Source organism: Boleophthalmus pectinirostris, unplaced genomic scaffold (assembly GCF_026225935.1).
Source record: "Boleophthalmus pectinirostris isolate CB_2022bp ecotype Guang Dong unplaced genomic scaffold, ASM2622593v1 HiC_scaffold_8, whole genome shotgun sequence".
NCBI classification, from domain to species: Eukaryota; Metazoa; Chordata; class Actinopteri; order Gobiiformes; family Gobiidae; genus Boleophthalmus; species Boleophthalmus pectinirostris.
In genome coordinates, this window is record NW_026571515.1 from 6301186 (window position 1) to 6327238 (window position 26053).

Below are 26053 nucleotides of genomic sequence, written 5' to 3' on the forward strand. Positions count from 1 at the left end.
TCTGGTACATGTAATCTGTTACTCCCAACACTGCACAGAGACAAGTAAACACTCTCAAAAGCCCATGTTCTTAATGCGTTTTTAAATCAATAAACACACTGTCATTGAATCAGCACAGATAATGCCACACACTGGAATATTCCAGGCAAATTATTACATTTCCATGGAGACAAGCAGGTGGCAGACCATTGTAAATAAAGTTTCATGGTGCAACTTTAAAGCTAACATCTGTACATTTGATTTTTGAGACGGCAAATGTGAAAAGTCTAATCATATTTTATTTCTTTAGTTCTAAATGTGAAAAATGTGCTTATCCTGACATATTTCCTGTTATGACCTAATTAGGCTGATGTAATCCTCTAACCCTATTTTTCCACATAAAATAAAAATGACTCATATTATGGATCTTGGAGCTTTATTCTTTCTGTTGTCCGTTTTGTAGACCCGCCCCCATTGTACAGAACATGTACGGGGTTAAAGCCGCCCTAAAGCTGGGATTTGGGGAAATGACTGTACAACGGTTTTCATTCATTTGAGGATTTGGTCTCAGGGACACAACAAAAGCATTTTGTAACACCAGGGGAACAAACATGTGCACAGATTCAGGTTTAAATACTGTATATATGTAAAAATGGATTGTTATAATTAGAGCCCGACCGATATGGATTTTGTTGTGGCCGATATGATACCGATAAAATGATAGTTGGATCTGCCGATAGCCGATATAATCACCGATATATTTAGTGATGTAAAAATTCACTGTAAATCTTGAATTATTTAAAAAAAACTTAGGTTTGGCTCTTGTGGATTTTAAACTGGGTTTATTTAGGCAACATTTATTGTTATTCTGCCTCTTTACATGAAATGTCATAGGACTAAAGCAGGTCTAAGGCAGGTCTAAAGCAGGACTAAACCAGAACTGAACCAGCACTGAAAAAGCACTAAACCAGGACTATAACAGATCTAAACTATGTGCAAAACAGAACTAAACCAGAATTTAACCAGGACTGAGTGTCGGGACTCGGTCTCTATCTCTCTCCCTCTCTCGACCCCAAGATTAGTCCTGGTTTATTTATTTTATGCTGAATATATTTTTTCAAGTTTTTTTTTTTACACTATGCACACGCAGAGTTTTGAAAGTTTCGTTTTTAGCCGCTGCCGCTGTCAAACTACCACGAGTCTGCACGCGGCATGAAGAGAAAAAAGTGAGAGAAAGAGAAAACACGGCTCCCAATAAGGATCAGGCTCCTGTCGTTCGCTTCAAAGAGCCGGATCTAAGAGCCGCTTCGTTCGCGAACGACCCATCACTGCTAGCGAGTAAATAAACAATCGCTATTAGCCTTTAGCCGTAAATGCTGCGTGCCGCGGTAATTAATTATATGCGCAAATTTCATCATTCACACGTCTATTCACAGCTCATTTACAGATCAATGCAGGTCCAGTAACAAATATATGGCCAATATAGTCACTTTACAATAGACCAATAGAAAACGGCCTATTTATGTGTGGGAGCTACAGCAGCTAACCGCTAACCAAAAACTTGCTTCAAAGTCGACATATTTCCAACACTCACCGCTCACACAGGCTCCTCCTCACATCACAAGTCTGCACTAATAAATGTCCTTTTAATCCAGACTCAAACCGATTGTCCGTAAAAAGAAAATAATCCCAGTGTTTGGATCTGTGTCTGCGGATGTAAACAAACGCACGTGACTCTCACACAGACAAATGACTCCGCAGATAAATACTGATGTGGAGCCACATATTAGGACATTTATCTGACTGTAAATTGGATTAAATGAACATAATGTAGAGAGTCTAAGCTTTATAACGACGTATAACATGCCCATGTGAAATATCGGCCCCTATCAGCAAGCATATCGGCCGATAGCCGATATGCTTCCAGGTGCTCAATTCAGCCGATAATATCGGCCAACCGATATATCAGTCGGGCTCTAGTTATAATGGTATAAAATCACAGTTTAGAGATTAAGGAACGTTTTTAACTCCACATGCATGACCGGACTCTGCATAGGGGGTAGATGAAAACAGATATTTTGAGAGCAACCGATGGCCAATAAGCTCTGCAGGCATTTTTTGCGGACGATTTGTGATTCCTTTTCTCCAAATTATGCAACTTAAATCCACTAAACACACACCAACAGCCCCCTTTTTCTTTTTTTTTTTACCACAAACCTTTAAGAGAGCTGTGCAGTCATGTTTTATCTCTGTTCTAAAGAGTGAAGGCCATGTGATTTAGTTAAAATTAATTACGTTTAATGCCACACGACAAAGCATTCCTGTTAAAACCGTGAAAGTTCAGTGGATACAAGGAAGAGGGGGACCGTCCGTCAGAAAAGTTACGCAGCGCACAGCATTAAAAGTAGAATAACGGTATATTCTGCGTGCAAATACTGTAGATCTTTAGAGTAGGGCCTCGATACAACGGCCACGATACGATGCGCTTTTCGATACAGCGCACTTTCGATTCAATATGATTCGATACGATCTACTTCACACCTGTTCTGTCTCATATAGGCGAGTTTCATTGTTGACAAAAGCGCGCGTTGCATACTGGGAATTATTTTGGTCGGCGGCAATAAACACTAATTCAACATGACGGACGGAGCGAGAAAGCACGTAAAGGGTATTGATCCCGGTTATTTATCCACTCTAACGGCAGAGGACCCAAGACCATTTGACCAGAAATTGGTCATAAGCATCGACTGACGCCAAATCACCCTTTTCAACCCCGACAAAAGGTGGACCAAACCAAATTTCTGGTCAGAATCGCCAACTACCTGGACAAACATTCACTTCCGCGATATCCACAATGACTTGGTGGAAACTCCTGGGCCATTCACAGCAGAAAAGATGAAAACCTCCAAGAGTCTCGATGTGTTGTTGAACTTGTTGGAGTCCACGGTTTGTTAGGATCTTCTACGTTTGCTCTGCGGAATGTTTGAAAGCCGTTTAATTCACCGTTAGCGGTTCTTTTCACTCAGAATACGAAAAAGACATTTTCCTTCTTCCGTGCTTCTATTTGTGCATCCGATAATGCAGCAGCAGGAATTTACCATTATCGGGGATAAATACGCGAGGTTACGCACTGTGTTTGACGCTATCGTGTTTCTTGCCTCCGACCAAAATATTTCCCAGCAGCAGCAACGCGGGCTTTTAATAACAATGACGTCAGCTGAAACTCGCCTGTAGGGTGCAATTTAAAATGTTATTAATTGTTTTCAAATGTTTTCACTCCATGGGTCCAGTCTATTTGAGGGAGTTACTGCAGCTTTATACTCCGCCCAGAGCCCGGAGATCAGCCGACCAGCTCCTGTTGGCCCAAAACTCAGCTCAACACGAGAGGTGACAGATCATTGTCTGTGGCAGCGCCCAGACTGTGGAACAGACTTCCTCTTCCTGTCAGATCCTCTGTCTGTAACGCAGTTTAAAACCAGACTGAAAACTCACCTCTTCTCCCTGGCATTTAGTACGAGCGAGTCAGGTTATCTTGGTGTTTTTATTGTAGTTTTCACTTGTTTTCTGTATATATGTTTATGTAACTGTTTCTTCTGTTTTGTTGACTTCTATGTGAAGCACTTTGGTCATTTGAAGTTGTTCTAAATGTGCTATATAAATAAACTTGAATTGAATTTCAAATCTATACATTTCAGGCAAAGGCTAAATCATGTTTGTGACACTACGGCTCCATCCGCACGAGTACGTATTCGAGTCGTTTTCGTTGTGGATGTCGTTTCGTCCACAGTAATCCGATGGAAGACGGTTCCAGAGACAGAACGATCTCTAATAAGCTCCCTCGAATTCATCTGAGTACAGATCTGATCCGGCACTGCGTGGACGCCTGAAATCGTTGATATTCTGACGTAGGAGCTCTAGTCGTGTCTTTATTGGACCACATCACTGTGATTTGTGCCTTCCTGATTCACCGAGTTTGTGACATCGATCATGTGACACTATTGCGGAAAACAGCGTAGCCAGAACTATTTGTTAATACACGGTTCACGGTTTTCATGCTTGCCATCTCCCTCGGCTCAAAATCGACTGCTGCAACTTCCGACACAGTGCTCGACTTCCTTGTTTTTACCGCCCATGTGATGTTGTGATGTTGTGATGTTGTGATGTTCGTGACGCCAGCCTAGTCATGTGACTAGCACTTCAGGCCTTTTCACATTACTGTGCGAATAGAGAAGTCTTTGATTGCAGACACAGAAATGACGTTTCTGGACACAAATCAATTCTGATACGGTGATACGGTGATACGTTTCAGTGTAAATGTAACCTTAGTCTAAGTCTGTACAAAGTTAAGATGAAAAACACCCATTTTACTCATCAAAACAGTGAAAATGGCAACACAAATGCAGCTCTTAAACAAAATAATTTAGTACAATATACCTTAAAAATACTCTTGACAATATATTGATACAGCAGCCCACGATATCTATCATCAAAATGAATGATCTGATATATCGATATTTCAATATTTTTGCACACTTCTACTTTAGAGGAAGTTATTTATGAGGGAACATTATAATATGGTCGAAACCTTAGAAAAGTTCAGTTTAAATTAGGCGGCACCTTTAAGAATGTCTTTGGTAACTTAAAGAGTTCAATACATAAAATCACATAAATGAAACACTGACTTCAAATATATTAAGTCACATATTTCTATTTAGAAGTTGAAATAATGAACCTGATATATTTTACATTTTTTCAAGTTTTTTCTTAAAGGGACAGTCCGGAATTTTGGACATAGGAATTATTTCCTAGTGAAGCCAGAGCATCGGAGACGTGTGGACACACTTTTTTTCTTTAAATACAATTTTTAATAAATACTGATTTCTTTTTTTGTGTGTGTTCATGTCACAATATTATCAAAATCCAAGAATAAAGATGCACTGTGTAACTTTTCTGCTGGAGGGTCCGTCACCTGCTTGTTTATATGGAGATGTCATTACCTGAAATGTTCCACAGTACAACTTTAAACAGCTCTATATTACATTTATACAATTATAGATGGTTTTATAGCTCAAAAATACCTAAAAAAAAAAAAAAAAAACAAAAAACAAAACAGGCATTCTGACTGTGAGCGGGGTCGCCTCTCCACAGATCTGACCTATAACCTGGTCTCCATGAAGAGGTTTAATGCCAAACTGTGAAACATTCCAGACAAACCAAATCAATTTCATTTTATTTTTGTATTATTTTGTTCATTGATTTTATTATTATTTTATTTTTATTTATTTATTTTATTAGTTTCCTTGTGTTTAAAACATAATTCTGCAGATTTTTTTTTAGTAGTAGTAGTAGTTTTTTTTTTTTTTTTTTTTTTAAAGCAAAAAGGAAATCTGCTATACAAATAAAGTTGGATTGGATTTCCACAGAGAAAAGCATTTACACCTTTAATACTCAGTACCTAGTGATTATTAACTAATCTGTAAACTTTATGTTGCATTAAATATTACACTTTTATATTTATTTTGTTCTCGTAGCTTCATATTGAAACACGACTGGGTGAGGCAGATTTCTGGGGGTGTCTGGCCTCTTTTCCCAGCAGCAGGAGACGATCTTTGTGCCCTGAACAATGGGGCGGATGGTTAAACATGACAGAGGAAGAGAATACCAGCGTAACACAATAGTGAACATTTTTAACTTGCGCAAATATTTTCGTGCATTTTGACACAAGTTTCCTCGAGAGGCGTTCGCTCGAGTAAACTTCCTCTTTTATCAGGAACAACTTTTGTAACAGACGCTCGCTTTTGTTTTTAAATTTTGAGTTGAGAGATTAATGTTTCATTAGACTCTCGTCCTGTACTACAAAAGTCTGGGTTGAAGGGGAAACTGGGGTAGTAGTAGTAGTAGTAGTAGTAGTAGTTGTTGTTAGAGTAGAAGTAGTGGCAGTTTTAGTTGCTGTAGAAGTAGTAGCAGTAGTTGTTGTAGTAGAAGTAGTGGCAATAGTAGTTACTATAGTAGTAATAGTTGCAGTAGAAGTAATCTTAGTAGTAGTAGTTGTAGTAGTAGTATTTGCAGTAATAGGTGCTGTAGTAGTAGTAGTAGTTAGTTGTTGTTGTAGTAGTAGTAGTAGTAGTAGTAGTAGTAGTAGTAGTAGTAGTAGTAGTTAGTTGTTGTTGTAGTAGTAGTAGTAGTAGTAGTAGTAGTAGTAGTAGTAGTAGTAGTAGTTGTTTGTTGTTGTAGTAAGTAGTAGTCAAATAGTAGTTGCTGTAGTTGTACTAGTAATAGTTGTAGTAGAAGTAGTAGTAGTAGTAGTAGTAGTAGTTGTTGTTGTAGTTGTTGTAGTAGAAGTAGTCACAATAGTAGTTGCTGTAGTTGTACTAGTAATAGTTGTAAAGTAGAAGTAGTAGTAGTAGTAGTAGTTGTTGTAGTTGTTGTAGTAGAAGTAGTCACAATAGTAGTTGCTGTAGTTGTACTAGTAATAGTTATAGTAGAAGTAGTAGTAGTAGTAGTAGTAGTTGTAGTAGAAGTAGTCGTGGTAGTAGTTGCTGTAGTTGTACTAGTAATAGTTGTAGTAGAAGTAGTAGTAGTAATAGTAGTAGTAGTAGTAGTAGTAGTAGTTGTTGTTAGTTGTTGTAGTAGAAGTAGTCACAATAGTAGTTGCTGTAGTTGTACTAGTAATAGTTGTAGTAGAAGTAGTAGTAGTAGTAGTAGTAGTAGTAGTAGTAGTAGTTGTAGTAGTTGCTGTAGTTGTACTAGTAATAGTTGTAGTAGAAGTAGTAGTAGTAGTAGTAGTAGTAGTAGTAGTAGTAGTAGTAGTAGTAGTAGTTGTTGTTGTAGTGTTGTAGTAGTACTCACAATAGTAGTTGCTGTAGTACTAGTAATAGTAGTAGAAGTAGTAGTAGTAGTAGTAGTGTAGTAGTAGTGTGTAGTAGTTGCTGTAGTTGTACTAGTAATAGTTGTAGTAGAAGTAGTAGTAGTAGTAGTAGTAGTAGTAGTAGTAGTAGTAGTAGTTAGTTGTAGTTGTAGTAGTAGTTGTTGTAGTAGAAGTACTCACAATAGTAGTTGCTGTAGTAGTAGTAGAACTTGTAGTAATAGTAGTAGAAGTAGCAGCAGTAGTAGTTGCTCTAGTAGGAGTAGTAGTTGTAGTAGAAGTAATTGTAGTAGTCGTTGTTGTAGTAGAAGTAGTCACAATAGTAGTTGCTGTAGAAGTAGTAGAACTTGTAGTAATAGTAGTAGTAGAAGAAGAAGTAGTAGTAGAAGTAGTAATGAAATGTGTTCCTGCTCATTTTTGTGACTTTTAACAACTTTGCCAGAATTGTTTTGTCAATTTATTTTGTCATAAATATTATCTGAGTTACTGTTGTCCTACTAAAATATCAAACTCTGTATAAACAACACCGATTCTGACACACAGACACACACTTTCTTTTTGACAGAATGTGATTTTCAGTATTAAATAATCTTACTTTCTTTCATATCTGATTTACTTTTGACAACTCTATTCTAAGTTTGCTCAGATACAAAAGAAAACGTGGGATTTCTAACTTGTCATTGTTGATAAAAAATCTCCAAATGTGGTGAAAATATTACCAGAAAAATCACCAGTGCACGAAGCGAAACTAAACCCTCGTCTTTTGGTTTTGACACTTTCCGAGACGACACAATAGGAAGTGTCTTCATTTCATTTGCATATTAGAGGGAACTTCTTAGAAATCTCCCCGATGATCTGTTCCTCCTCCTCTCCTTAGTCATTATGAGATAAGACTCTTTTCTCGCAAAACCCATTGACAGTTTGAAGATTTGGGCCCACACTTGTACAGGATGGGTGAGGGTGGGTGGGTTTTGCTTTTCTCAAGTGCTGCAGTTTCATCTTACAACTAAAAACAGAGAGAGACAAAGGCTACGTTCAGACTGCAGGGCTTAACGCTCAATTCCGATTTTGTTGTGAAATCCGATGTTTTTCTGAGGTCGTTCACATTTCCAATTAAATGTGACTTGTATGTGACTCCAGTGTGAACGTTAAACGGCCCGAAAGTGTCCCGTATGTGCACTGGAGACACGACGACGTCAACCGCAGTGAGCGTCTCTGTGTTTACGGAAGTTGTCCAAACATGGACGCGAGCATTGAGCACCTGGAGATTTTAAAGTTCCTCTCGTACCGGAGCCAGAACATGAACAACTTACTTGTTTTAAGGAGGAGATTGAGAAGGAGAAGGACGAGGTTTTTGGTCGTGCTGTTTTGTGGGACAGTCTGTTGAAAGGAACGTGTGGATGTGGAGAATAGTGCAGAATAGTGACGTTTGTGTCTTGTTGATAACATGTAGGTCGGATTCATGCGCTTTGGCCGTTCAGACTGAAGTCGCATGTCAAAAGATCAGATATGTATCAGTTTTAGGACCACATATCCAAGTGTCCTGGGTCACATTTGAAAAAATCGGATCTGTGTCGTTCAGACTGTCATTAAAAGATCAGATACAGGTCACATAGGGGCCAAAAAATCGGATTTGGGTCACTTCAGGCTGCAGTCTGAACGCAGCCTAAATAGCAGCGATTGGTTAAATGATAAAAAGTACCCTTCTACCATCGAGCAAATGAAATCTAAGGCTGTGAGGTCAGACGGTTTGTACAAAGTGAAATGAAGTAAAACCAGCTGGGTGTCTGGAGCTGTTGCCTTGATTTAAGTTGAGTTACTTATTTTCTGTTTATTTGTACTTTATTTTACGCTCTACTGGAAGTCTGTTTTAAAATAAATTTTGTCTGGTCCAAGACACCTTTTTTGTCATAGTCTGTCTCCTACTCTGACCGTGTGGGGCCACCTTCCCCACAGACATATGACAGGTTTTCATGTTTTTATAATTATTCTTTAGTGGGTCAGACTCTGTGGCCGTGAAGTGGCAGTTTGTTGAGAAAGAGTCAAAAATATAGGAAGTAGTGGTGATTTTAACCTCTACAACTTTATCTCTACTCATGAGATCAACACAGAAAATTCCAAAACACAAAGCCAGGAAGGCATTTTTAAAACAGTTTTGGTCCTTGTTTACATTATGGTTGCTAAGTATCTGTTATGCATTTCGTATCTGCCGTCAGTGTCCGACCAGGAAGTACAATTATAGACTTCAGCAACATTAAAAAACTAAAAAAAGGCCCTAAAATAGAGAACTAATATGCAGAACTGCCCAACGAAGAAAGACTGAAGACTGAAGAAAATGATGCAGCTAACATGTAGGCTCAGCTCAGTACATTAAAACTAGTTTTAAGCACAGCATAGACTACACAAAAAATGAAATTTAAAACATTACATGATTAAAAACTTGTAATTAATTTTCCTTTTATGTATGTATGTAAACACAGAAGAATTTCCATGATACAATTTCTTAAAAAAATACAAAAACTGGTAGTAAAGAAGATCTATTGTGCTTGTGTCTGCTCCAAAGTTATAATCTATGACAACTGTGAATCATTCTGTTATAATTTGCACATTTGAAATCACAATATTCATCTAAAACAACTTAATAAAAGAAACAAGATCAGCGACTTCCACGTTAGAAAACCGCGCTGCCCAGTGGGAGCTGACGTCGCAGTAAACGGGATCACAACAAAGAGTCAGCGCCTTCTGTGGATAACTGCGGATCACGCAAGCGAACGGCGGATTTATGGAGATACGGTAGATGAGTGTCTTTATTAGTCAAATAAATATCACAGCATTGACAAATACATTTCTTGGTCTAGAAACAAATATCGTATTTTCCGGGCTATTAGACGCTTAAGGCTCTAACCCCGTCAAAAAACGACTGCGCGCCCGACAATACAGAGCGAACCATACACGAATCCACTCGGGTGTCCTAGTACGACTTCAGTAAACTACAAAGCCGCACCACCCGCAGAACACACAAACACACACGGAGCAGACAGCGACCGCGCGGCGAAAAACACCCGCAGACACACTCATCACTCCACGCCGACGAGGAACGGAACGGAGGAACGAAATAAAAAAGCGAGTGCAATGTGCCACTCTGAGCCACAACTGAACAACTGAGTCACTGCCAGTGTTGGGGGTGTTACTTTTAAAACATATTCCCCTACAGATTACAGATTACATACCCCAAAATGTAGTTTGTAACGTAATCCATTAAATTACTTAAAGTGAGTAATGTAATCTGAATACTTTGGATTAGTTGATATAGTCATACTTTTTAAAACTACATGAATGTAGCAACTACATCCTGCAAAGTCTCCATGAACAGGCATTTGTTTGCTGTAGAGAAGCAAAGACTAGGATATCTTAACATAAGAAGTTTTGTCTGCTTAAAGACAATAAAAAGTCCAGTCTTTCCTTAACCTTATTAAAAATATTATTTATAGAGAAATGATTTTTACATGAGATCACTGCTGCCTTAAATTATGTCGACTTTACTGTTAGATGTCATATTGTTTAGACCTGGTTTAGTCCTGGTTTTAGTCCTGGTTTAGCCCAAAATGTGAAAACAGGAAAATACTGCCCTGTAATCCATTTATTTCAACAAAGTAACTGTAATCCAATTACCACTCATTGAAACAGTAACTGTAACTGAATACAGTTACTTATAATTTGTACTCTGATTACGTAATCCCTGTACATGTAATCTGTTACTCCCCAACACTAGTCACTGCGAACACGCCGACAATCCGTTGGTCCCAGACAGCACCTCCCTACACGCCACAACTGAACAAAGCCCAGAGTCACCGTGAACGAACAAACAAACAAAACCACTCACCATCCAACTGTTGTGTTTCCTTTAAAGTCCGGTGTGGTTTATTTGTGAAAAAAGTTTGAAAATAGACCATTTGTTTTATAATCCAGAGCGCCTAATAGCCCGGAAAATACAGTATATAACGACATTCAGAAATATGATTCATGACTTACAAATAAATGTAACAACGTTCACAGAAGCATTTCTCGACTCAAAAGAAAATATAACGCGATTCAGAAACGTCAGTGCAGTTAAATTTATTTGCAAACCGATGAACCTGCATTTACAAACCACTGTATATATATTTGTGACCTCCCTGCATTTGTTTTGGGATTTTTGAGACCTTCCTGACAGCGTTCGATGCACAAATGTGTTGTTGTTTTTTTTCCAGTCATTCACATCAGCTGAAGTTCGAGCGTGTCGTTTATGGTTGACAACCTTGAGCTGCTATTGTGCACACTACTGTTGTATTTAGGTCTATAGGTTCCACATCATTTTCAGGTTGACTGGCGAAAATTCCGGGGAAGATGGTTCGTCAGCTGTAAGTACAACTTGTTCATCTCCTTGTAATTTAACGTATTTAAAGTATTTATTCGTGACTGAGCTTTAAAGGGTAAAATATCCTCCAGGTCCTGTCGTTTTGACCGGAAATGCAGACGAACCAGTTCTCTGGGTTTAACTGCTTCATATTTCTGCACATCCGTGGCTCAAAGCACGTACCACTTTTGTTTAACTCTTTAAAACACGGCCTCTGTTATAAGTTTGTTGTAACCAAATGACAATGGCAAATTCGTAGTAATGTATTACTAAACATTCTGTGTAATGTCGTAATAATGCAGTACTACAGGCAGAGGTGGGGATTTTGAGTTTTGCTTGGGGAAGTTGTGACTTGGACTCGAGCCAGACTTGAGTCACTATTTTTAGGATTTGATAAAACTGATCCTTGATAAAATGGACTTGGGACTCGACTTAGGGGTTAATGACTTGGGACTTGACTCGGACTTGAGTAAGTAAGTAAGTCCCCATTTATATAGCGCTTTTCACAGGCATTTTTGTCACAAAGATGCTTTACAGAGCATTACATTCAGCATATATTATTCTTTCACTCTATACCTGGTGATGGTAGCTGCTGTTGTAGCCACAGACACTGACAGAGGCGCAGCTGCCATCCCGATCGGCGCCAACGGTCCCTCCGACCACCACCATCACTCACACACACACTGCTTTCATACTATGCAATGTGGGTGAAGTGTCTAGCCACTAGCACCAGTGCCCTGGACAGGTTCATTGATTGATTGTATTTAATTGACCTTGACTATTAACTGTTCCTGGAGACCTGGAGCATGTTGTGGGTTGATGGGGGAAACCGGAGCGTCCGGAGCACCACTTGAGGCCTGTGACTTGAGAAGACTTGAGAAGCACTTTTAAATCTGAATTCTTTCTGTTCTGACCGTAATGATTCACTCTAAGATCTTGTCAAGAGATGTAATGTCTCCACTCAATTTCATTTCTCTCCAGCGACAAGGTCAGGAATCAAAATACACTAGATGGTTCACAGAAACCCACAAGTGTGAGTTCGGGCACCAGCCAATCAGCGAAGAGCCGTACATTCAGTGTTGTCAAGGATTCCCGACATCGAGGATTTAAAGCCGGAACAAAGAGAATGTCTGGCGAATTTCATCAAAGGGAAAGACTTTATTGTCCTTCTTCCTACTGGATTTGAGAAAAGCTTAATATACCAGTTAATAAAACTATTAGCGCCGCATTACATACATCACGACCAAATAGCAGCGATTGGTTAAATGATAAAAAGTACCCGCCTACTGTCGAGCGAACGAATCCTAATGCTGCGAGGTCAGACAGTTTCTACGAAGCGAAACCAGCTGATGAATCACCCTTGTCAAGACATTTAAAACGGGAAAATGTGCATTTCTGCAACTCTCACACACTCTATAAATACTCAGATATAAATATACTATGACTTTATAAGTACAGTTTATCTTAAAAGTCATATAAATTGGAAAAATCTAAGCTATATTTGGTACTTTGGTTTAAAGTCTTGAAATGGCTTGAAGGTCACAGCAGACGACTTGGACTTGACTTGGACTTATGGGCCAGTGACTCGAGACTCGACTTGGACTTGCCTGTATTTGACTTGGGACTTGACTCGGACTTGAGGTCAAACACTTGAGGCTTGCCAAACGAAGACTTGGTCCCACATCTGACTACTGAAGTAAAGTTTTTTTCAGCGAAGATTGAAGCGTTCCTGAGGAGGAGCGGGGTAAGGTTTGTCTGCAAGTCATGAATCATATTTGTGAATGTCGTTATATTTGTTTTTGGACCTAGAAATGTATTTATGAACAGTCTGATAATAAAAACACTCATCTATCTCCATTTTTTTTTTCCATTTCTACCCGAATTACTTTGCGACGCTGCTGAATCCTATAAATGTGGCAATATGGCGTCTTGAAAATAAGCGACTAAAGCTTATTCAAACACGCACAAATCATTCCAAACACAACTTAAACTGTGAGGGGAAACAACAATGACGTGGTTATAAGATCTGAATTGGATTTTTACACAATAGGTCGGCTTTAATAACTCCTGTTTCTCAATACTTTTTCACAAACATTGCAAGGTTATATTTACTCATTCTTGGACCGTTTTCTGTTAAATGCTTTCTTTTCTTTCTTTTCTGCAACCTGGAATGGAGACACTACAGTAAATGACTTCTCACCAGTGTAGAATTGCTTGTGTTTTGTGTGTGTGTGTGGTGATTCTGATCTGATGAGGCGTGGACACTGCAGTGCACAATGTCGGTATAAAGTTACAGCGTCACGGTTATTCACAAATCCTGTTTAGTTTAAAGGTTCTATATGACGCAAAACTGACTCTTGTGAGGTTTAAGTCGTGTTGTAATGTTCTTACCTCATCAAAAACAGACCTGGAGTTGTGTTTTGTTTCTTTCACACATATTTGAGTAACACTTTATTACGAATCTGTTTATATCTTCAGCTACAGCAGCTACGATTTAGAATCCGTGTGTCATTCGTTCATTCGTTTTTCAATGTAAAACCAAAAATAAGAAAATGAAAAAAACAACTATTTTCTTTATTATTAAATGAAAAAAACAGATGACAATTAGTTTTTTCAGTTTTCGATTTTGGGTTTAAATGAATAATGGAAAAAACAGATAACGACCGTTTCCCGTTTACGTGGCTTAAACTGTGATGCTGGATTTTTGCGCCGCATACGGACGGAACCAGGACTAAAACTGGACTAAAACAGGACTAAACCGTTTTCACTCCTGGTCTGGTCCCTGTCTGGTCCCTGTCTGGTCCCTGTCTGGTCCCTGTCTGGTCTCGATCTCAGTCCCGGTCTCAATCACAGCCTGGTCCTGGTCTGGTCCCAGCCTCAGTCCTGGTCTCAGTTCCAATCTGGTCCCGGTCTCGGTCTCAGTCCCAGTTCCAGTCTCAGTCCTGGTCTCAGTCCTGGTCCTGTTCCCGGTCTCAGTCCTGGTCTCAGTCCTGGTCCTGTTCCCGGTCTCAGTCCTGGTCTCAGTCCTGGTCCTGTTCCCGGTCTCAGTCCTGGTCTCAGTCCGGGTTTCAGTCTTGGTCCTGTTCCCGGTCTCAGTCCCGGTCTCAGTTCCGGTCTCAGTCCTGGACCTGTTCATAGTCTCAGTCCTGGTTTCAGTCCTGGTCTCAGCCCTGGTCCTGTTCCCGGTCTCAGTCCTGGTCTCAGTCCCGGTCTCAGTCCTGGTCTCAGTCCCGGTCTCAGTCCTGGTCCTGTTCCCGGTCTCAGTCCCGGTCTCAGTTCCGGTCTCAGTCCCGGTCTCAGTCCTGGTCCTGTTCATAGTCTCAGTCCTGGTCTCAGTCCGGGTCTCAGTCCTGGTCCTGTTCCCGGTCTCAGTCCCGGTCTCAGTCCCGGTCTCAGTCCTGGTCTCAGTCCCGGTCTCAGTCCTGGTCCTGTTCCCGGTCTCAGTCCTGGTCTCAGTTCCGGTCTCAGTCCCGGTCTCAGTCCTGATCCTGTTCATAGTCTCAGTCCTGGTCTCAGTCCGGGTCTCAGTCCTGGTCCTGTTCCCGGTCTCAGTCCCGGTCTCAGTCCCGGTCTCAGTCCTGGTCTCAGTCCCGGTCTCAGTCCTGGTCCTGTTCCCGGTCTCAGTCCTGGTCTCAGTCCTGGTCTCAGTCCTGGTCCTGTTCATAGTCTCAGTCCTGGTCCTGTTCCCAGTCTCAGTCCTGGTCCTGTTCCCAGTCTCAGCCCTGGTCTCAGTCCCGGTCTCAGTCCTGGTCTCAGTTCCTGTCTCAGTCCCGGTCTCAGTCCTGGACCTGTTCATAGTCTCAGTCCTGGTTTCAGTCCTGGTCTCAGCCCTGGTCCTGTTCCCGGTCTCAGTCCGGGTCTGAGTCCTGGTCCTGTTCCCGGTCTCAGTCCCGGGCTCAGTCCTGGTCCTGTTCCCGGTCTCAGTCCTGGTCCTGTTCCCGGTCTCAGTCCTGGTCTCAGTTTTGGTTTGGACCTGGTCTCAGGCCAAGGCTCAGTCCAGGTCTCAGTCCTAGTCCTGATCCCGGGCTCAGTCTTGGTCTGGTCCCGGTCTAAGTCCTGGTCTCAGTCTCCGTCTGGTCTGGTTCCGGTCTGGTCGGACCTGGTTTAGTCCTGGTTCAGTCCGACATCGCAGTTTAAGTCACGAAAACATGAAACGGCCATTATCTGTTTTTTTCATTTTTCATTTAAACACAAAATCGAAAACTGTAAAAACAAATCATTATCTGTTTTTTCATTTTGATTTTGGAAACAAATCGAAAAAAAATGTAGTTTTTCTCGTTTTCTTAGTTTTGGTTTTATATTGAAAAACGAATGAACGAATGACAGACAGATTATTGAGCTTTAGTTCAGTGAAAATTGGCAATTCCAGGGCTGAAATTAATCACATGATTCTCGTGAAGTTGTTCAGTTTAAAAAACACAGCAGAGCTCTTCTTGTATCACCACATGACATCACAACTTGGAACAGAGTGTTTTGAGAGAAGCCTAATTGTGCAAGGTTTGTGAATGAAACAAAACACAACTCTGGGCATTTTTGTGATGAGGAAACAACATTCTAACAAAGGAACATCGGAAAACAGCTTAATATGGGCACTTTAACAGATTGCCACATATTGTCAAACATTTAGACATTTAAACTAAACTATATCGAGAGTCCAGCTTTTGTTATAAAACATCAGAATTAGACCAATAAAAGCAAAATAATAAATACATAAATAATAATGATGATAATAATAATAATAATAATAATAATAATAATAATAATAATAATAATAATAATAATAATAATAATAATAATAACAAAAATATAACAAGTAAATAAAAAAATAATAATAATAAAAACAAAAAATATAACAAGTAAATAAATAAATAATAATAATAATAATAATAATAATAACAAAAAATATAACAAGTAAATAAATAAAAATAATAATAATAATAAAACAAAAAATATAACAAGTAAATAAATAAATTTATAATAATAATAATAATAATAATAAAATAACAAAAAATAACAATAATAATAATAATAATAATAAAAAAAAAAAATATAACAAGTAAATAAATAAATAAATAATAATAATAATAACAAAAAATATAACAAGTAATAAATAAAAATAATAATAATAATAAAAACAAAAATATAACAAGTAAATAAATAAATAAATATAAATAATAATAATAATAATAATAATAATAAACATATAACAAATAAATAATAATAATAAACCCTAACCCTAAATAATAATAATAATAAAACTAAATGTGATTATCTTTTCCAAAATAAGTTAAAATGTGAACAAGCATATTCCACCACCTTGTTGCCATGTTATTGCTTTGTCTGAAATATTCCACAGTATGGCTTTACACATACAGGTACATCTAATCAGTTTTTTTTTTTTATTTTGTTGTGTTTTGTTTTGTTTTTAACAGATGTTTTAATTGAAAATACACAAAAACAAGCTTGAAATTGTCACATGTGAGCTACAGCTTGCTTCTCCACCGATATGACCCGGAGGAGCCGCCTGCTAGTCTCCATGGCAACAGACAAGTTTAATACCACACCGCAGCACTTTAAATTCTTGGGGTTCTTTTTAAAGACAATACAGTAAAGTGTGTTTACTGTATTGTCTTTAAAAAGAACCCGAGAAGTTAAAGTATATAAGAAGCAGTGTTGGGAGTGTTACTTTTAAAATGTATTCACCTACAGATTACAGATTACATACCCCAAAATGTAGTTTGTAACATAATCCATTAAATTACTTAAAGTGAGTAACGTAATCTGAATACTTTGGATTACTTGATTTGTTGTAGAATAAAAAGCCCAGACTTTACTCAACCGAATTAAAAATATTATTGATAGAAGAGGAGGAGACATGGTCCACACAGCATGGTTTAGTCCTGGTTTAGTCCTGGTTTAGTCCTGGTTTAGACCTGGTTTAGTCCTTTTTTAGTCTTGGTTTAGTCCTGGTTTAGTCCTGGTTTAGACCTGGTTTAGTCCCTGTTTTTAGTCCTGGTATAGACCTGGTTTTATTCCTGTTTTAGTCCTGGTTTAGACCTGGTTTTAGTCCTTTTTTAGTCTTGGTTTTAGTCCTGGTTTAGTCCTGGTTTAGTCCTGGTTTAGACCTGGTTTAGTCCTGTTTTAGTCCTGGTTTAGACCTGGTTTATTCCTGTTTTAGTCTTGGTTTAGTCCTGGTTTAGACCTGGTTTAGACCTGGTTTAGACCTGGTTTAGTCCTTTTTTAGTCTTGGTTTAGTCCTGTTTTTAGTCCTGGTTTAGTGCTGGTTTAGTCTTGGTTTAGACCTGGTTTAGTCCTGGTTTAGACCTGGTTTGGACCTGGTTTAGACCTGGGTTTAGCCTGGGTTTAGTCCTGTTTTAGTCCTGTTTTAGACCTGGTTTAGTCCTTTTTTAGTCTGGTTTAGTCCTGTTTTAGTCCTGGTTTAGTGCTGGTTTAGTCTTGGTTTAGACCTGGTTTAGTCCTGGTTTAGTCCTGGTTTATTTTCCGGCAATGAGTGGAATTACCGAGAAAAGAAAAAAAAAAAAAAAAAAAAAAAAGAGATATAGCCCAAAATGTGAAAACAGGAAAATACCATGTAATCCATTTATTTCAACAAAGTAACTGTAATCCAATTACCACTCATGGAAACAGTAACTGTAACTGAATACAGTTACTCATAATTTGTACTCTGATTACATAACTCCTGGTACATGTAATCTGTTACTCCCCAACACTGATAAGAAGACAAAATCCACAGTGTAGCACGTTATAGGCAAAGCAATAACATTTTTCTCTTCAGTATTTTATTACTGTTGCAGGAAATATGACCTCAAAATCAACTCACAGACCAAGATCTGCAGAGATGAACTATGCAGCTCAATGGGACGTTACCAAAACTTCAAAACACATTCTTCATTCTGGCCTATATATTATCCACATTTTTCTAGTTTACAAATAAAACACTGTACCTGATTTTTACTGTCTTAAAATGTGAAAAACAGAACTAGTTCATTTTTGCAGTGGTCCAAAGTTATTCCTCACTTACTTCATGCATTCAGAGCATCGTCATTATCCACTGTGATTCACAACTGTCAGAGACCAGAGAGGAGTTTTACCACGACGAAGGTATGAATGCTCAGTGATGGGGAGTAACAGATTACATGTACCAGAGTTACGTAATCAGAGTACAAATTATGAGTAACTGTATTCAGTTACAGTTACTGTTTCAGTGAGTGGTAATTGGATTACAGTTACTTTGTTGAAATAAATGGATTACACAGAGGTATTTTCCTGTTTTCACATTTTGGGCTGTATCCCTTTTTTTTTCTTTTTTCTTTTTTTTTTTCCTAATTCCACTCATTGCCGGACACTAAACCAGGACTAAACCAGGTCTAAACCAGGTCTAAACCAGGTCTAAACCAGGACTAAACCAGGTCTAAACCAGGTCTAAAGCAGGACTAAAGCAGGACTAAAGCAGGTCTAAACCAGGTCTAAACCAGGTCTAAACCAGGTCTAAAGCAGGACTAAACCAGGACTAAACCAGGTCTAAACCAGGTCTAAACCAGGACTAAAACCAGGTCTAAACCAGGTCTAAACCAGGTCTAAACCAGGTCTAAAGCAGGACTAAACCAGGACTAAACCAGGTCTAAACCAGGTCTAAACCAGGACTAAACCAGGTCTAAACCAGGTCTAAAGCAGGACTAAAGCAGGACTAAAGCAGGTCTAAACCAGGTCTAAACCAGGTCTAAACCGGGACTAAACCGGGACTAAACCAGGATTAAACCAGGTCTAAACCAGGTCTAAAGCAGGACTAAACCAGGACTAAACCAGGTCTAAAGCAGGTCTAAAACCAGGACTAAAGCAAGACTAAACCAGGTCTAAAGCAGGTCTAAAGCAGGACTAAACCAGGACTAAAGCAAGACTAAACCAGGTCTAAAGCAGGACTAAAGCAGGACTAAACTAGGACTAAACCAGGACTAAAACCAGGTCTAAACCAGGTCTGAACCAGGACTAAAACCAGGTCTGAACCAGGACTAAAACCAGGTCTGAACCAGGTCTGAACCAGGTCTAAACCAGGTCTAAAGCAGGACTAAAGCAGGACTAAACTAGGACTAAAACCAGGTCTAAACCAGGTCTAAAACAGGATTTAACAGGACTAAATCATGCTGCGTGGACGTGTCTCCTCTTCTTCTATCAATAATATTTTTAATTTGGTTCAGTAAAGTCTGGGCTTTTTATTTTCTTTTAACAGACAAAACTTCTTATGTTACGATTTCCTCGTCTTTGCTTCTCTACAGCAAATCAAGTAATCCAAAATATTCAGATTACATTACTTTAAGTCTTTAAGTAATTTAATGGTATTACGGTGTGTAATCTGTAATCTGTAGGGGAATACATTTTAAAAGTAACACTCCCAACACTGTTCATGCTAACGTGTATTTCCTGATTATCTGACAATAAAATGCTTTAGTTGATGCACAGCAGGTTTTATTTGACTTCAAGTTCTGCTTACACAATTATATCTGTACTCTATGTGTAAAAGTCAGTATAAAAGTGTATTAATGTCACTTGATGTTGCTTTGTGGCGTCTCTCTTTTATTTGTATTGTACTGTCAGGTCACAGGTCGTCACTCGTTGCAGTTCTGTGTAATGTCGTGCTTTACAACTCAAGTAACGCGCGGGAATAACCTCTGTTTGATGTATGATTCAGACTTGGCGCTGTGGAGGCCTGGCATGGTACGGTTTCTAAACAAGGGCGTAGGTTTGGTCTCAGCGTTGGTGGGGACATTATCGGCTGCCCCGCCCCCTCCCCTCCCTTTTGTTTTACCAGTTCTTTCCAAAAACACACAGAGTCTGGGCAGGTCCAAAATAAGTGAGAGGTGGTTTCATTTTTCAGTTTGCAAAATGTACAGTTTGTGTCCAATGTCCTTCAAAGATGATTGTTTAGTGGAGAACAGCGATGGAGACGTTTGTAGAAGATTTCACTTTGCTTGTTGGTGATGAGATATTTTTGAGGTTATGTCCAAACATTTTTCCATGGAATATTGTCAGTAGATTCCGGCTGCTGACAGTCAGTGTTGGGAGTAACAGATTACATGTACCGGAGTTACGTAATCAGAGTACAAATGATGAGTAACTGTATTCAGTTACAGTTACTGTTTCAGTGAGTGGTAATTGGATTACAGTTACTTTGTTGAAATAAATGGATTACATGGCGGTATTTTCCTGTTTTCACATTTTGGGCTAAATCCGCCCCCTTTTTTTTTTTTTTCGGTAATTCCACTCATTGCTGGAAACTAAACCAGGTCTAAACCAGGTCTAAAATAGGTCTAAAATAGGTCTAACATAGGTCTAAAACCAGGTCTAAACTAGATCTAAACCAGGACTAAAACCAGGTCTAAACTAGATCTAAACCAGGACTAAAACCAGGTCTAAACTAGATCTAAACCAGGACTAAAACCAGGTCTAAACTAGATCTAAACCAGGTCTAAAATAGGTCTAAAACCAGGACTAAAACCAGGTCTAAACTAGATCTAAACCAGGACTAAAACTCAACTGTGTAAATAACTGAAAGGTTTTCATTCCACACTCTTCTCTCCAATTTATGTCTCTCTTTTTTTAATTTTAATCTTCATGATTATTTATGTTTTGATTTGTTTTTATTATGATTTTAATGTATTTCTTATTCTGTAAAGCACTTTGAATTACTTTGTGTACGAATTGTGCTGTACAAATAAACTTGCCTTGCCTTGCCTAAAGTGCAATATAAACAGTGTTGGGAGTGTTACTTTAAAAATGTATTCACCTACAGATTACAGATTACATACACCAAAATGTAGTTTGTAACGTAATCCATTAAATTACTTAAAGTGAGTAATGTAATCTGAATACTTTGGATTACTTGATTTGCTGTAGAGAAGCAAAGACGAGGAAATCTTCACATAAGATATTTTATCTGTTAAAAGAAAATAAAAAGCCCAGACTTTACTGAACCAAATTAAAAATATTATTGATAGAAGAAGAGGAGACACGTCCACACAGCATGATTTCGTCCTGTTAAATCCTGGTTTAGACCTGGTTTAGACCTGGTTTTAATCCTGATTTAGACTTGGTTTTAGTCCTGGTTTAGTCCTGGTTTAGATCTGGTTTAGATCTACTTTAGACCTGGTTTAGTTCTGGTTTAGACCTGGTTTTAGTTCTGGTTTAGACCTGGTTTTAGTCCTGATTTAGACCTGGTTTTAGTCCTGGTTTAGTCCTGGTTTAGATCTAGTTTAGACCCGGTTTTAGTCCTGGTTTAGACCTGGTTTAGATCTCATTTAGACCTGGTTTTAGTCCTGGTTTAGACCTGGTTTAGATCTCATTTAGACCTGGTTTTAGTCCTGGTTTAGACCTGGTTTAGACCTGGTTTTAGTCCTGAATTAGTCCTGGTTTAGACTTGGTTAAAAACAACAACAACAAAAAAAGGGATATAGTACAAAATGTGAAAACAGGAAAATACCTCAGTGTAATCCATTTATTTCAACAAAGTAACTGTAATCCAATTACCACTCACTGAAACAGTAACTGTAACTGAATACAGTTACTCATAATTTGTACTCTGATTACATAACTCCGGTACATGTAATCTGTTACTCCCCAACACTGACTATAAATAAAATGTATTATTATTTATTATTATTATTATTAGGGACTATTTTGTCTTCCACAAACGTTGGTTGTGACGTGTCCCCACCGTCCCTGTGCAAATAAAGCTCTTGTTTCTAAATGAGTAATAAACTCACATGTCACAAATGTGTCAGTGGAAAACAACAAGTCTCGCTCTTCTCTCATTTATCCCAGAGCACATGTGAAGAGCTATAGCCAGCGCTCTCCGCCGGACCTCGAACACATGTTACAATCAGACAAAGTTTGCTCAAAATACATGGGAAAAAATCAAGTACAGTATTAAAATATACAGTACACACTACAGAGGGAGTGGTTTAACTGATAAGAGTCTATAATTTAAAAAAAACAATTACAACTCTCATTAACGACTGATAAACAAACATAAAGCAAAGTGAAAGACGGTCCAGTCATGTGTTCAATGGGAACTTGCAGAGACACGTGAGAGACGTCATGAGGTTGGAGGTTTAATGCCCAGTCAGTTCAAATGGTCAAAGTGTCCTTGAGTGAGACAATCATTCATGACTCTGTGTGTGTGTGTGTGTGTGTGTGTGTGTGTGTCGTGTGTGTGTGTGTGTGTGTGTGTGTCGTGTGTGTGTGTGTGTGTGTGTGTGTGTGTGTCTGTGTGTGTGTGTGTGTGCTGTGTGTGTGTGTGTGTGTGTGTGTGTGTCTGTGTGTGTGTGTGTGTGTGTGTGTGTGTGTGTGTGTGTGTGTGTGCGTGTGTGTGTGTGTGTGTGTGTGTGTGTGTGTGTGTGTGCGTGTGTGTGTGTGTGTGTGTGTGTGTGTGTGTGTGTGTGTGTGTGTGTGTGTGTGTGTGTGTGTGTGTGTGTGTGTCTGTGTGTGTGTGTGTGTGTGTGTGTGTGTGTGTGTGTGTGTGTGTGTGTGTGTGTGTGTGTGTGTGTGAGAGAGAGAAGAGAGCACTGGGTCACATACAGACATATGGAAGGACTTCATCACAAACCAATGTCCAAAGTCCTATGTCTATTACTCTGCCTGTAATATTTCATAATATGGCATTAAAACCACATCTATTTTTTATTTAATTTTTCATTTCATTTAATTATTATTCATTTGTTCAAGTACAGGTTCAAGACTCTAAGACACAGGTGTCAAACATAAGGCCCGGGGGCCAGGTCCGGCCCTCCAAGACCTTTAATGTGGCCCTTGGATGATTTTCTACTAAAATATTTTAATTATATTTTCTAGTAAAATCTTGTTAATTTTCTGTGGTGTTTATCACAGCAGCGTCTCCAGCGTCTCTGTACGTGGCCCCTCCCACCAGAGCAGCACAAATGAAGACTTGTCTCTTTCCAAACGCTCTTAAAGGACGATCGTTTTGACTGTTGACCGTGACACCCTCATCAGAAAAATGTCCAACATGAGAAAAGTGGAGCCGAGTGCAGGATTTTACAACAAAAATTGACTTATTCCCATTTACATACAAGTTCATGTTAAAACATTGTGTTGAAATTGTATTTTTCTTAAAGTTTCAGGTTGTTCATAATATTATAATATTATAACAAGAAAGAGTTCATCAATTAAAAAAGATTTCTGTAATAGATTTGTGTTTCTCTGCACAAATATTTGAAGTTATTATTATTTTTGGGGTTTATATGACATGAGTTTTCTGATCCGGCCCCTTTGGGATCAATGTCGGTTGGATACGGCCCCCGGACCAAGATGAGTTTGACACCCCTGGTCTAAGACAAGACAACAGCATCTTCATGGGGACAAATAAGTGGGTGGACTCTCCATAAGAAAAGTTCCGTAGTGCAGCTTTAAGTTTTAATATCGGTTTTGCTTCATGGAACAGTGATGACAACAAAGCCATGCCAACAATTGTCAATTAAAGTTCTATAAAATGATCTGAAGTATAGCCAAAAAGTCACATTTAAAGGTGTACTATATAGCTTCTGAGATGGCTTGTCTCCATGGGGATGTTATTTCTGTGCCTGGAATATTCCATAGTGTGGCATTAAACATATCTCCTTTGCATTTGTCTAATTCTAGGTGTTTTATTTTATTTCATATCTCAGTCAGATCGTTTTTCTTGCTTTGGACCACAGGATACTTGCTTTGGAACACTTTTATACTGTGGTCCAGAGCAGGAAAAATGATCTGACAAAGATTTTTTGCTGAAACGTTATTTAAATTTTTTTGTAAAGCTTTCGAACATTGGCCAGCTGAGTGTGCGATGCATTTTTTCACTTTTATTTTACTGTTCCTTGCATTTGTTAGCCTGATTCATGAGCCGGTTTCACTTTGTGGAAACTTGAAGCATTATGATTCGTTCGCTCGACGGTAGGCAGGTACTTTTTTTATTTAACCAATCGCTGCTATTCGGTCGTGACGTTTGTAATGCTCCGTTAACGGGGCTAACTGGTACATTAAACTTTTCACAAATCCCGTAGGAAGAAGGGCAATAACGTCTTTCCCCTTGATAAAATTCACCAAACATTCTCATTGTTCCGGCTTTAAATCCTCGATCTCTGGAATCGTTGCCAACGGCTCTTCGCTGATTGGCTGGTGCCCGAACTCACACTTCCGGAATTTTTACGAACCGTCTAGTGTATTTTGATTCCTGACCTAGTCGCTGGAGAGAAATGAAATCGAGCGGAGGCACTAGAACTTTGATGTGCGTTTTCTGTTTCATTTTTATATCTCAAATAAACCTCTCGTGTATGTGCAGGCTCGCTTCTCCATAGATCTGACCATTAACCTGTCTCCTTTGTGATGACACAGTCTGTTTCCACTCTGCGAAAGGCAAAACTGTCACATCTCCATGGAGACAAGCGGGTGGCGGACGCTCCACCAGAAAAGTTACACAATGCACCTTTAAATATATCATCTACATAAGAAAAAAAAACGAAACTGGCAAAGAACTAATGAGTTTACAAACAATAAACTAGACTAACTTTTACAATTAATATCGGCTTAAGCGTGAACACTGTTAATAATTTTATAGTTTATATCAAATTTAATTACGCTCTACGTGGTTCTGGTTCTGGTCTGTCAGCGTCTCTGCTCTGTGTCTCGTTTCATAATCCGCTTTCTATCCCACTCTCTCCTAATGAGTCGATCACATCCTCCTCCTGCGCCCAACCTGACGCTTCGGTTTGGTCCACGCACAAAGCAGCAGCAGCAGCAGCAGCAGCAGCAGCACCCCACGAGCCGCGAACACCCAGGCACGCGCGTGGACCGTAAAAATAGCCGCGCGTGGAGCTATTTCCCCGCTCGGACCGTGGTCAGTGTCGTCTTTCATTTGTGTCAACTCCGCTTCATTTCAATCCAATAATTCGAGAAAACGAGCGAGCCTGAAATTCACGTTAAATTCATCATTATTTAACGCTACTGTGCGTAACTGATTTCCTGATGGGATTTACGGGCAGTTTGCGGGCGGGAAATACCTGAATGTGGCTTTAAACGCAACATTAAACCTAAAATAAACACCGCAGAAGCCAAACATGTGCGCTACACATGTCAAAATAACCCAATCGCGTCGGAGTGATCGTGCGTAAAAATGCGTGAAAATCCAAGCTCGCGTTTGTTGTCATTTTTGCAGCGGGCTGAGTGTGAGGAATATGGTGCGCAGCGGAGAGGACCTGCACCAGTGTTACCAGGAAATACTGCAACATTACTCCAAATTAGCGCGTCTTAATTGGCAATTTCCCCCCCGACATCATAAAACCAGATTTGGCGGAGATGGATAGACGAAGAAACGCGGTCGCTCATGTTCATTCCGAAGCCGAATCGTTTGCAAACAAGCCACATAACTGTATTTTTACGCTCAAAACGTGCATCTTTTGGGCGAATTTCACGTACAAAATGTTATGACTGATAAAGTTGACGCTGGGTGTTTTGTCGTGTGATTGTTCCAAGCGCGTAAAACCGCAAAACAAAAACAAAAAACAGCGAATACAAATCAATATTTTGGAAGTAGGACGCGAGACTAACCTGTAATAGACGCGTCTCGAGTCAAACTTTAAGTCCACACTTCGCTTCTTTCTCCAGCCCCTCCGTTTGCGTCGCTGCTGGGAGATGCTCGCTCGCCTCTTCCTTCGCCAAACACGAGAATGCGACCGGCCCCGTTTGGAAGAGAAACTACGATCCCCTACGCAACCCTCAGCTCAGTGTGCACTCTCTCTCTCTCTCTC

At 39.3% G+C, this 26053-nt stretch overlaps 1 protein-coding gene across 2 annotated transcripts in view; it reads right to left on the reverse strand.

The window, feature by feature from the left end:
• Positions 1–26053, reverse strand: part of mgll (monoglyceride lipase) — a 115183-nt gene extending 89130 nt beyond the window's left edge. Inside the window, exon 1 of one of the 2 annotated variants that reach the window (XM_055166412.1) lies at positions 25854–26053. The gene's annotated coding sequence lies outside the window, so the exon portion shown is untranslated. The remainder of the gene's footprint in view (positions 1–25853) is intronic. The other variant, XM_055166411.1, reaches the window with a different exon arrangement.